Source organism: Myotis brandtii, unplaced genomic scaffold (assembly GCF_000412655.1).
Source record: "Myotis brandtii unplaced genomic scaffold, ASM41265v1 scaffold120, whole genome shotgun sequence".
Classification (NCBI taxonomy): domain Eukaryota; kingdom Metazoa; phylum Chordata; class Mammalia; order Chiroptera; family Vespertilionidae; genus Myotis; species Myotis brandtii.
The window spans coordinates 5,784,060-5,798,036 of record NW_005354174.1 but is presented as its reverse complement, the minus strand read 5'-3'; the positions used below and the strand labels follow the sequence as shown (position 1 = coordinate 5,798,036).

At 39.5% G+C, this 13,977-nt stretch overlaps 1 protein-coding gene and 1 long non-coding RNA gene across 3 annotated transcripts in view; both read left to right on the top strand.

The window, feature by feature from the left end:
• PITPNC1 (phosphatidylinositol transfer protein, cytoplasmic 1) overlaps positions 1 to 13,977 on the top strand; it is a 222,602-nt gene that overhangs the window by 15,450 nt on the left and 193,175 nt on the right. The gene's annotated exons all lie outside the window — the stretch shown is intronic.
• Positions 8,288 to 11,107, top strand: LOC106724564. Its single transcript, XR_001360395.1, has 2 exons — positions 8,288 to 8,656; positions 9,266 to 11,107. It is a non-coding gene; the product is annotated as an uncharacterized LOC106724564 (long non-coding RNA).

Sequence of the window (13,977 nt, the reverse complement as noted above, 5' to 3'; positions counted from 1 at the left end):
CTGCCCAGTATCCATTTAACTCCTTACTAAGGGGAGAGTAAGGTGGACTGGGGTGTTGTTATCTACATTTTGCAGATGAGTAAACTGAGATTCAGAATGACTTAGTAATGTACACCAAGCCACACAACTAGTTAATAGCCAAGCCAGAACCAGAGCCACGGTAAAAAAAAAAATAATAATAGTTTGTTTTTCCTTATTCTGCTCTTTGCCTGTCACTCATATTTACTCCAGCAAAAGCAAAACACTTTTCTTGAAAACAGATAAAGTCAGCACTACCAACTAAATGAAAAATCAAAACATCTTGAATTGTTCAAGAGAGTACTGTTTCTACTATTTCTCTAGCCTTATAAAATGTTCCATAGTTCCAGGAAAGAACAGTTCTGGGAGATAAAGAGAAGAAAGCTGAATTACAGTCTACTCTAGACAGAGTGTTGGTGTTTTGTTCTGATTTAGACATTAATTTCAGAATAATGAATTATAAGAAGTAACATCCCATGGATTAATTTTAATTAAAAAAATTCATTGGAATAGTCTCCTCATTTATGTTCAACGTCATTGTCTCTGAACTAAATATAAACCCTTTGGAAAGTTCTGCTCAGCAAAGGGCCCTGGGGGCTGATAGTTGGTCATAAAGAGGTAGTTGTCATTGACTTCATTTGAAACAGTTGGCGATGTAGATTCTGGAATTTTAGATTTGGAAGGGCTATTAGAGATGACCTATAGTTGAACTATTTTGCTTTGTAGAGAATAGAGTTGCAGAAGGTTCAGTTAGTTGCCCATCTCATAGCTAAGGGCAGGGTCTAGGCCAGAACCCAGGCCTTCTGATTTCTGGTGCAAAGCTGTTTTTACTATTGGATAGGGGTTCTCTCGTTTCTCCCCTCTGGGCTTCCTTGTTGGAAGGAAATATTATCCCTAAGCATGATATGCAAAACAGGTATAGTGTTTAGTTAGAGGTGGGTTAGAGACTTTGACCATGTGTACTTAGGATATTTAAGGGTGGTTAGCTGCCCAGAGGGTGGCCAGGGGGGTTCCATTTGAAGCTACTTTTGTATAACAAGCCCACTGATTTCCCTTAGATTGTATGCTTATTTGGGGTGGCTTTTGGATACATGGCTCCATGGAGATTCTGGTGGCGTTCAAGACCCCTCCCTCCCCAAGAAAACCCTTGGGTGCTGCCACTGGTCCCAGCATCCTAATTCCAAATGTCATCTTCATGACATTTGGGGCACAGTCTGAAGATCACTCCTCCCTGACAGGTACTTAGCAGCAAGATAAGCATTTTCCTAGAGCTAAGCACATCCTAATAAAATCTAAGGCAGGAATCCTTTCGTTTTCATTGCTTGCTCTGGTGTTTAACAGTTCCTGTTCTGATTGCATTAACATTAATATGTGTACTTTTAGGGATTTATTTGTGGTCTTTAGAGATTTGGTGCACAATGAAAGGTAGAAACATTCTTCTTCCTTCCAAAAAAGGAAGAAAAAAAAGAACAGAAAAACAACTTTTAAAAAGACAGAATATTATCTTGTTCTTCACCCCGGCAGGGAGCCAGTGCACTTTATCCAGGCTCTCCAGGTCCCCAGAGACTTTTCTGAGAACAGATTTGGGATCAGGGTGCTGCCATCTCTGGAATGACCTAAATGGAGGTGCCAAAATGCCTGGTTTAATAACATAAAAATAAAATATTTTGTGGGCTGCATCAGCAAACATTTTGGGGCAGGAATTTTTTAAGGAAAGAGATTTTAGGTTTGCCACTGGCATTGACAGTTTGTTTTTGGTACAAAGTGATACCCCTGAGTATAAAGGCTCCTTGGGTTAATCTTATAGACCTTCCCCAGGATTCCTCATAATTGTAATTTTGAAAATGTTTTTTAAGAATGAGTGTTAATTTTTTAAGAAGAAGAAAAGCAGAAACAAAAAATAAAAAGAAAAACAAAAAAATAAATGACAACAACAAAAAAGAATGAGCACTATTGTGATATCCACCTCTGCCCCCGCCTTAGATTATTGAGAGGAACCAATGCCAGGGTCATGAGTTTGATTTCTAGGCCATCCTGGTAGCTTCTCTTGCTTGTTCCATAGCCAGGGAACAATGTCCCTCATTCTGCCCAGCTATCTTGCAAAGCTCCGTTCGTGGTCGTGAGGGGTACCTGGGGAGAGGAGCGGGTTAATGGATAAGTGCAAACCTTTCACCACTAATGGATCAGACAACAAGGAGCAGATGCCATCCTCCTGGCCAGAAAGTGAAATGGACTTTGTGTGTGAAGGGCCCTGCATTTTCCCTGTGATTTCAGTGTGAATGTCCTTCACATGAAACAGATTCTGGGCCTTGGAAAAAATGCACACTGCTATGAACAAAACCCTAGTTAAAAGAGGGTGGTAATTAATTTTTGCTTTTCATTTAAAAAGACATCGAGTGTGTCCCTATAGCTCTTAGAAATCAACTTAGAAACCCTGTCTGGTTAATTGAGTATTATTGATACTCGGAGAAAAGCGAGGCATCTTAATTTCAGAAAGGCTCTCAATTCAGGTGAATGGAGAATACTATTTTTTGTTGTAAGCAGTGTTTAAAAACGATGTTTTCAGCTTCCAACCTCTGTAAGGTGTCATTTAGGAAAGTGTGTGTGTTGTGTGTGTGTGTGTGTGTATAGAGTTCACAAAGTTGTTTTAAATTTAAAAGTGTGTGCACAGTGACAGGCAGTAAATGTGTTTTTCAGGGGCAGTGATTACTGGAAAAGTCCGTTGAGGTTCATTGCTTTAGCCACCTGAGTGAGGGCGCCTGCTTTCTGTTGCCTGGAGGTCCGTATGGTCAAATAACTCTGAAAACCTTTTTGAAAACCAGCGAACACTTCTGCCTCTGTTCAGAGAAAAAGACAGATATAGAAATTAGCTGATTTGTAGTAAGAAGTCAGGAAGGTTTTACATATCTTGAGCAAACTCAGCCCACTGGGAGAGAAAAAGAGAATTTCAGATTGCAGTCTGCTAACTGCCTGGCCTCCCTGGCTCATGCTTGAAGTCAGGAATTTTGTGGTATTCCCCAGTGGAGATTTTTTTGTAGACCACATGGCAGATAAATTCCAAGTGTATTATAAGTATTAAAACAGGAAAACAAATCATATCTGGAAAATGTAAAGTTGTTTGAAAAAATTATCTTGGAAGCTTGATTTTTCAGACCACACATCCTCCAAATTACAGGAAATTACAAACAATTCATATAAACAAACAGAGTCTCAGGGGTGCACACCTGCAGGGCGCCATTTATATAGAACCCAATGGAAATAGGGCAGTATGATGGCCCTGCAGCTGACCCCTCTCAGGCTCCCAGCCCCTGCTGCTGCCATGTGTGAAAACTTGAAAGTTTAGCCCTGGCTGGTGTGGATTAGTTGGTTGGGTGTTGTCCGATGCACTACAAGGTTGCCAGGTTGAATCCTGGTCAGGGCATGCCTGGGTTGCAGCTCAATCCCTGGTAGGGGACGTGGCATTTGGTCCATGTTGTGCTCTCACGTTGATGTTTCTCTCTCTAAAAATCAATAAAATAAAATAGTCTTAAAAAAAACAACAACAACAAAAAAAAACAACAACTGCCGAAACCGGTTTGGCTCAGTGGATAGAGCGTCGGCCTGCGGACTGAAGGGTCCCAGGTTCGATTCCGGTCAGGGGCATGTACCTGGGTTGCGGGCACATCCCCAGTAGGAGATGTGCAGGAGGCAGCTGATCGATGTTTCTCTCTCATCGATGTTTCTAACTCTCTACCTGTCTCCCTTCCTCTCTGTAAAAATCAATAAAATATATTAAAAAAAAAATAAACAACTTGAAAGTTTACAGAAAACTTGTGGGTATATAAGTGGAAATGTCGCCTCCTCAGGGACGTCTTTCCTGACCACTCCATCTAAAATAATTTTTCCCCATTATTCTTTATCTCTGCACTTCTTTCTATCATAAGCAGTACTTGTTTTATTTATTTGTTTACTTGTTTGTCATCCTAGAGCTTACAGTCCACAGGCCATTGGAGAAGTTTCATTGCCATTATAAAGTAGATTATGGTGATGGTTGCACAACTCTCTGTAAATATATTAAAAACCATTGAGTTGGTATATAAAATACATCTCAATAAAGCTGTTTATTTTTTTGTTTTTTTGTTTTACATTTTATTTCAGAGAGGAAGGGAAAGGGAGAAAAGAGAGAGAGAGAAACATCAATGATGACAGAGAATCATTGATCAGCTACCTCCAACATGCCCCACATTGGGGATTGAGCTGGCAACCCTGGTATATGCCCTGACCAGGAATCAAACCGTGACTTACTGGTTCATAGGTCGACGCTCAACCACTGAGCCATGTGGGCTGGGCTAAAGCTGTTTTTGTTTTGTTTTGTTTTGTTTTTAAAGAGGTGCCTATGGATTTTTTCCAGCAGAATAGACAATCTATGTTCAGAGAGAGAGCCGTTGACAGAAGTGTGGAATTTGAGTTACGAGTACGGTACCTGTCCTCAAGGAGATGGCTGTGGTTGTCCTGAGTCTTGCTTTCCAAAGGAGGTTGTTCTCTTACGCAGCTGTGAGGGGAAAAATCTGCCAGATTGGATCAAAATGACCACAATTTAGGTCAGAACTTCATACTTAAGGGGAAAAAAGTAATCACAGTTTGAATAGTTACCCAACTATTCAAAGTAAGGCCAACTGCAGGGCTCACTGACACATGTCACAACCCTCTGAACCCCCAGCCCCAGCCCTACGTCAAGGGGACAGAGGCTGGTGGCCATCATGAAGGTCCCCACCTGGGGACCTTTCTGGCTATGGCTCCAAGTGCATGACTTTGCTTTCTATACTCATCGAACGGGAAGTAATTTGTTAGCAGAATAAATCCTAGAATACACATTTCTGGGGAGGAGATGGTTCTATGGGGGAGTTGAATCCTCTGCCTTAAGACCTCTCGTCATGGAAGCTAAGTAGCTATTTAAACTATGTCTCAATAGACTCAGTCTAGGATGGCAAAATCCTGCCCCGTTAGGCTGGGCATTATCTCCCAGGATGGCAGATCACTAGCAGGGAACCCCACTGCACAGGACCCACTGTGGTGGCTGCGGAAGGAGTGACAGAGGAAGGAGTCTAGGGTCATCCACCACTTCCTGGCTGACTGCCTGTGCAACATTGTACATTGCTGTTTGTTGATTTAGAAACAGAAAGCCAGAGCTCACCAAGATTTTGACATCAAGTATTAAAGTGACTCATTCCTTCATTTCCCAGCAATCTGACAAAAGGGGCCTGCTCTTAAAACTCCTTTGTAGACTTTAGTGGAAGCCGACTCATATATCTGAACAAGTAGCTAACGTAAGTTCTTGAGCAAATTTATTCAATGACTCTCCCCTTCTTTTCTTTTTCTTTTTTGCTCCTTTCAGTGAAGCATGACCTTCTAGAATTCCTGTTGCTCCCAAGCAAAGAGAAAAACCTCATCATCCTTTAATTCCTCTAGAATTATGTCTGCTGATCTTTAGGGTGTTGTTTCTTTCCCAGAATGAATCACCTAGAGAAGATTGGCCAAACACATGTAATATGATGACAACCTATAGTCATGTTGTTTTAAGCATCTAATTTGAGCAGCTAATCTCCAAAGACTGCTTCCCTGTCTCATGTCATCTACACACACACACACACACACACACACACACACTTTCAGGTCTGATTATATTTGCTATATTAAGGTGTTTTCTGAGCAATAGTTTTTTTGGGTTATTTTTTACACCAAAAATTACCAATCAATATATTGAGAAGAAAAATGGGAATTCACCACTAAGTTGGATGCTAATACAGTAGTCCCAGCTTATCCTCAGGATGTGTTCCAAGACCCCTAGTTGATGCCTGAAACCACAGGTAGTACCAAAAACTCCATATACACTATGTTCTTACCTACACATACCTATGATAAAGTTTAACATATAAATTAGGCACAGTAAGAGATTAACATCAATAACTAATAATCAAATAGAACAGTTATAACCATATATGTAATAGACAAGAGATTAACATCAATAACTAATAATCAAATAGAACAATTTGATTACAGTTATAACCATATATGTAATAGAAGTTATATGAATGCTTTGGGACCATTATTAAATAGAATAAGGCTTACTTAAACACAAGGACTCCGAGGCTGCGACAGTCTGATAAATGAGTTGGCTACTCAGGGACTAGTAGGTGGGTTGCATATACAGTGTGGATGTGCTGGACAAAGGGATGATTCACGTCCCTGGTGGGATAGAGGGGGACCCTGCCAGATCTCATCACATTACTCAGAATGGCACACAACTAAAAACACGAATTGCTTATTACTGAAATTTTCCACTTGGTATTTTCAGACCTGGTTGACCACAGGTAACTGAAACCGCAGAAAGTAAAACTATGGGTAGGGGGTGGGGAGCTGCTGTATAATGAAGTTGTTGAAACCTTCAAGTGCATTGGGTCTTATTTGTTAGATTGTTTGTATTTCCCCAAAGCTGTGCAATATTTTTGTCTGTTTTAAACATTGTAGTGGGATTTACTTGTTTATTTCTAAAATGGCAAAGCGTCACTTATCTCTTGATTCTCTGGCCAAAAAGTTTCCAACATGTATCGCCAGTTTATAGAGACAGTGATATGACCTGCTGATGAGTATTGAACCCAAACTTCCGGAAAGTATTGTGGAGAACTGAACAGTGCTTCGAAAGCCAAGGGTTTCACTGTTCATTTTGCTTATCTGAGCCATCTCTGGCTTCATGTCTCACATAAATTGTGAAAGTTACTTACCATGACTGTCTTAGGAGCTAGATCTGTGTCACAAGGTCTGGTTGAGTGTGGCCTTGCAGTAACCTTGCTTTTATGCACATAATAAAATAGTCAGCACTATATGCCTCAGCAATGCATTCCATGAAACACTGTTTGGAAAGTGTTTTACATTTTTATTTCTATTTTATATGCTTGGACTGATAGCAGCCACATTTCACGTGCAAAGAAGGGAAAGAGAGAAATTACACTTGTGGAGTGTCTTCTTATTTCACTTAGTACTCAGAATGGCCCTGTGAGTGAGATATTATCATCCCACTTTACAGATGTGGACCAGGGGTGCTTGCATGGCTGATCAGTGGTAGACTTGGATTCCCACCTAGATGGTCCTACTCCATAGGCATGCTCTTTCCTCTACCCAGTTTTACCTTCCTTAAAATCCTAAAGCTGGAAGGAGCACTAGCGGTGATTTATTAAAGATTAAATAACTTGTTCAGGATTATCAAAGAAAACAGTTGGGGGAAGGCAGTTCTTGTATTCCGGTTAAGCTGAGAGAGTGGTCCACAAGCTTTATCCATTGAATGATCAATTTTACCCAAGTACTAAACCAAGTGACATTCCTCAGCTTAACTTTGATAAATGAATCATACTCCTTTGAAAATAACTTGTAGTTCATGCTCTAAAAAAAGAACCACCTCTACAATTTTGAAAATTATTCCTTTTAATGGCAGTGAAAACCTTTGGCTTTTATAGACATCAGCAGCAGAGATGTTCACTGATGAGCACCTGTGAGCTTTCTCAAACTCAGTATCTAAAAATAATGATGGGAACAGACAAAGTGACACCATATTTTTCGGCACATTTAGTCAAAAACTTAAAACTTCCTGTGGAGGTAAGCAAAGTGGAGGGCATGAAAAATGACCAAAATGTACTAGTCACACTTGAACCTGCTTTTGCCCACCGCTATATTTATTTGCCCTCCCTGCTGAGATGGCTCACCTTTGTTAGCATTTCGTCCAGAGCCAGTTTACTAAGCCCATGCACAAATTAACACCTCATGTGGACTTCCATAACAAATTTTAACTTGATACAATTATTTCTTTTGAAAATTGAACTTTTTCTTTTTCCAAGTTAAAAATTAGCCTCGTGCTTGCTTCGGCAGCACATATACTAAAATCGGAACAATACAGAGAAGATTAGCATGGCCCCTGCGCAAGGATGATGACATGCAAATTTGTGAAGCGTTCCATTTTTTTTTTAAAGAAAAAAAATATTAGCCTCAAAAGGCATTTACCAGGATCGAGAATTTTAAAACAATGAAAAACCCAAACAAACCTGCCTTTCATTCCACAGTGGAGATTCAGAGATGTTTTGCTCTTTGTCAGCAGTGTTGGAAAAAACATGTAACCACCTAAAATGAGCTATTTGAAGGGACCACACTTAATTGGTTGGATGTGTAAATTCTGGTTAGTTTTTAAAAAAAAAATAATTTTTAAGTATAGTGTTCAGTGTACATTCACACTGTTGGGGCAGCCATTACCACCATCCATCTCTAGAAATCGTCTTGTAAAAGTGGAACTTTGTGCCCATTAAGCAATAATTCCCCATTCTGCCTCCCTCCAACCCCTAGCAACTGCCATTTTACTTTGTCTCTATGAATTTACTACTTGATGTAGCTGGTCAGTTTTTCTTTTTTAAGTCTTCTTTCTATTTATCATTAAACTCATATACCATTTCCTGAAATAAAGCCAATAGAAGTTAAATTAATGGAAACTAACTAGAATTTTTCCTGAGTTCTGTTTTCTTTCAAAGGCAGAATATGACAAGATGGATCCATATCCATATTTTGGGTGGCATTGATGACTCAGATAATGACCTATACCTTTGCAGCAACAACTGAAGTGATTGAAAATTTAAATTCGGGGGTACCTAATATTATCTTGTCATTTAACAGAAAAGTACATTTTTATTTAGAATACTTACTAAGATAGGAAAAAGTACCTGGCATTTTAGAAGCATTTCAAACAAACAAGGTTGGCATTGACAAGTGTTCTTCTATTAACATAGAAGACAGAATATTTGATTAATGATAATGCTTTATTCCTGTACCAGGAGGAAATAGATATTAATTGGACCCTTTTTCTGAATAGGGAAGTATAGTTAAATGTGAGTTTTTTAAGGAATATATTTTTAAAAATTCTCAACCGAAGATATGTTTTTATTTTTAGAGGGAGAGGAAGGAAGAGAGAGAGAGGAACATCTATGTGAGAGAGCAACATTGATTGGTTGCCTCCTGTACCTGCCCTGACTGGGGATCGAACTCACAACCTTTTGGTGTATGGCATGACACTCCAACCAACCCAGCCAGGGCTAAAATCTTATTTCATTTTATTCTTTTAGGATTTTATAAATGTTTAACTTAGGAGAACAAAATAATTTAAGTCAGTATGATGGCTTAATATTAATCATTTAATTTTGTTAACATTTTCATTCTTGTCTACTTTTCTTAGTGATGTCTATAGATAGAGTTTTTAACTCACGAGCTGACAACCTGGATTTCATTCGATTTTATGGAATGATGGTCCTGCCACTGTCAAGGAGAAGTTTGTTCCCTGCACTATCCAAGAAAATAATGGGATCTAGAAACATGTTAGTCCTGCATTTCGATCCAGTCTGAGAGCATTTTCCAGTGTGTCTGGGCTACCTTACAGGTGTATTTAACCTCTAATGCACCTGAAATATTAAACCCTTGTAATACAGAGTCATAGAAAACAAAACCCTTGTTAAACCAGTAATTAGCCATTAAACAAAACAGAGAAACAACACTGGATAGATGTTTGAGAAAACAAGACGTAATCACTGGCTTGTATGGACAGGTAGTTCTGAAAACAGGGGCATGTCTTCTGAAATGTGTTAGTTCCTTATGGGTAGTGCCCTGGTGACATAGTTCTCCATGAAGAGCATTTTGCTGAGTTTGCCGTGATCTGAAATTATGATGCTGCTGCTGTGGATGAAAAGACTAATGCAGCCCCTTAATATCTTTTCACACATATCCATCATTCTGGTCATTCAGCCTCCATAAAAGTGATGCAGTGGATAAAAGTGGTTTATCAATATTTTAAAAATGCTGTGAAAATGGATGGTTCTTTTGTTCAGTGAGACAGGTTTAAAGATATGAAATATGGTTATTGAATCCCCTCCCTCCCTTAAGTGCAGAGAGTAGGGTCACTGGAATTACATTCAATCAGTAGGGTACAGACTGTACCGAGTGTATGGGAGACCCACACCCTGGACCATTGAAGGCCATGATGAATGTTCATTTTTTGATATTATGTTTTTGCTGCTTATTAAGAGGCACCGTGTCCAAAATGAAAAACCTTTAGATTCGGGATTCAATAGTTCACTTCTTTTGGATTGTGCCTGATGGGAACTTGGACACCGCCGAGTGTAATTACGTTTTTCAGCAATGTGACTTGTGGGGCTGCAGATATGTGTGCTTCAGTGATTTCTTGCCAAGATCTGGCTGAAAAGGAGCTTGGTGGTTGTTTTTTTAAAAATATAGTAATTAGGCTATTAGTTGTTCAAATGGAATAATTCCCTTAAGCCTTTTCAAGAAAAACACTTCCAAAAAGGTCAAGTGCATTTAAAATTAGCCATTATTTATGTAGGTGTTCAGCCTTTTGCCCACAACTCCTCAAGGAGTTGTTTCTTTTTGGAAAAAAAAAAACGTTGCTTGTGTCTGTCAGAAATCGTCTAATTTTTCAAAGAGGTTCAGAACTGGTTCTTAGGTCAAAAGCAGCCAAATCCCTGGCTTCACAGAAGGTTCATCATAGAGTCATCTCTTTGTCATCTGCGGAATGCTACACTGAGTGTTCTCCTGGCCTTTGGACAGTCTCTTCTGTGGACCTGGAGAAGAAGCTGCCAAGGGCCTTACAGGCCGCTCAGACTGAGAAAAATTCAGAACAAAGTAAAAAAGAGGCAGCGAATTGTGGGGTTGGATTGGAGTCCAGGCCTGTGTTGCTGACCTCTGGGCTCAGATCTGCCCTGGGATGGAACCCGCTCACCCGATGCAGACTCCTGATGGCACGCCACCGCCCTATGTCTCCCCCACGACACACCCTCTGGGTGTGTCTCATCTTCTAGCTGGAAGATCAGCTTTCTTTCTGTTCTCATTGGGTCTTTTTGAATTGCAAATCAGCCAAAACTGACAGTGGTCACATTTTAAGTCCTGGTAATTGCCCCAGCTCCCTCAGGGAGTTTCATCATTGTAAAGAAGTATAATTACTTCCAAACGTTATTTTTCTTTCATTTTTTTCTCTACCCTTTCATTTAATTAAACACTTTGCATTTTATCACTTGTGTTGTCCTATTTGGTGTTTCTGGTGTGGGCTGGTGCAGTATAGTGAGTGTGAGCATGGACTTAGAACAGCAGTTCTCCCTTTGGGGGTCGAACGACCCTTTCACAGGGGTCGCCTAAGACCATCGGAAAACACATATATAATTACATATTGTTTTTGTGATTAATCACTATGCTTTAATTATGTTCAATTTGTAACAATGAAATTGGGGTCACCACAACATGAGGAACTGTATTAAAGGGTCGCGGCATTAGGAAGGTTGAGAACCACTGACTTAGAAGAACTGGCTGAATCCTTGCTGTGTGATAATCCATGAATTGTTTTAGGAAGACTCAATTTTCCTGTGCCTCAGTTTCCCCAGCTGTCAACTACTTCTCTTTTTGACTCCATCAAAAACTGATCACATGAGATATGGAGCCTACAAATATAAGGGGTGATGATAATTGCCCATCTGTGGGTACTGCATGAATACCTAGTAAACATGCATTCCCTGAGCTATGCACAAAATGATCATTGTCTCACACTTTTAAACCCCTTTATTTTAGGGGGACCACCTAGTACACTTGGAGTGTCTACTTTCCACATGGCCCATGGGAAGGAATTCTAAGATAGATACCCAGAGGATCTGAGTTTGCAGAGTGGGAATGTTATGTTATAGTAAAAAATGGATTAGTTTATTTCCAGCCCTGCAGGGGCTATGAGTTGCTTCTTAAAATTTTATTTTCCATCACCGTGATGTTTACTAGTATGTTGCTATGGTGGTGTGTCTCTTGCTTGGGTGTCAAGATTGACATTGAAAATAGATAGGCCAGAATAACAGCTTAACAGGTGGTTGTACTTTGTGATGTTCGTAAAACTCTTTTGCAAAGAAGTCTAGTGCAAGTAAATCATGCAGCTGTGCCCTCTTTTTTTTTTTTTAACACAGTCCTCTCCTTCCCATATTATATATAGACTTCCCGCTTCTTTTAAGCAGTGCCATGCCGATTTCCTGCAGTAACACAGGGAAAGACTTTAGCTCATTTTATTTAGCAGTGGATATCCTTTCCTCATTTTATGTAATTGGAGCCTCTTCCTAAAAATAACCCTTCTTTTCTTAATGTGATTCTTTTTATAGCTGATGTACTCTTTATTTAAATGGAAGGGCTCTTTTTAATGTGCCATGTACACATACATATAGATTCATACACATATATACATATATTTGTATTTCTCTGTAGGTATAATCCTTAGTGAATGTGGTAGTAGAAATTGTTTTCCAATGACCTGTCTTTAAGCTTTTACTTATTTATGATCATTTTTTTTCTTTTAGATAAAATCGTAGAAAGAATCCAAGTGTTAAAACAGTTCAGCTTCCTACACCCTGTCAGAATTCTTTCTATAATAATCTTGCATAGTGATCATCTTGCCATTCAGCTTAAGCACCAGCATGGGAGGGTGCTTGCTCTTTTGAGGTATGACCTCTTCTCTGATTGCCCTCTTTGTTTAGAAGACACTTTCTTATGCTTTGTTGATGTCTGCCTCCCTAGAACTTTCATGATCGTTCCTCTTTTTTCCCTCTAGAGTGACACAACCATTTCCATATGCTGAGTCTTTAAATATTTAAAGACATGTCATCCTTTGGTTTTATCTTCTATGATTTCATATTCACAATTCCCCCAACTATTCACTTTATGAAATAAATGGTTTCCAGACTCCCTCCTCATTCCAGTGGTCCTCCTTTGATACTGCCCTTTAAAAAACATTGAACAGCCCTGGCCAGTGTGGTTCAGTTGGGTGAGTGTCGTCCCATGCACGGAAGAGTTGCTGGTTCCATTCCTGGTCAGGGCACATGCCTGGGTTCCCGGTTGATTCCTGAACGGGGTACGTTTGGGAGGCAACTGATGGATTTTTCTCTCTTACTAGTACATCTACATTTCTTTTTCTTTCCCTTCTTTCTCTAAAAATCAATAAAACATATCCTCAGGTGAGGCTTAGACATTTTTAAATTTATGAACACTGAAATTGGAAATTTATATAATTTTCACATGTCACAAAATATTACTCTAATTTTGATTTATTTCAACCTCTTAAAAATGCAAAACCATTTGTAGCTCGTGGGCCATACAAAGACAGGCACGGGTGGGATTTGACCCCAGGTATTGGAGGGCCAGTAGGGAAAACACGGAACTTACTTCAGCACCTTATGCTTTGGTGATGCGCTAGCATCATCGGCATTGGTGGTCAGGTCTTACCCAGGAGATGTGCTGGCACTGCTAAGTCTCTTTTTCCAGTGTGTATGAAATCTACCAAAAACAGCAGCCTCATAGCAACAGCAAGCATTACCACAGGACTTTTAAGTGTAAATGCGATGAGTAGCATCTGCTGATTTCCAATTTGACAAAATGTTTTTGATTCGTGCTTCTGTTATTTGATCATGTTAGCTGCTCCTCTTGGCTTAGTGGCAGATGTGGTTAGCATGTCCTTCTGTCTTTATGTGACTTTTCAGTGACATCTCAATCCTAAAATATAGCTCGTAACTGCTTACCTTGGTTGCAGAAACCAGTATGCATTTGGGTGTAGAAAGAAAGCCTTCAATTATATTAATAAGCTTAAGAATGGATTATGCTCTACTTCCTCATTACTTTTAATTTTTAAAATAAGGTTTTCATTAGATATTTTTGAAGCAGTTTAACTAAGATTATAATTTAGCACGTGGAGGAGAAAATTTAGTAAATGGTGAAGCCACTTGTTTTTAGTGTCTAAGCATTTAATTAAAATGATATATTTGTCTATGAGGGTGTTTGCTTAGCAAGGCTTTGCTTTGCCGGAGGAAGGGAAAACACAGAGGGCCAACATTAGTGGAACATTCCAGTGTTCCAGGACCT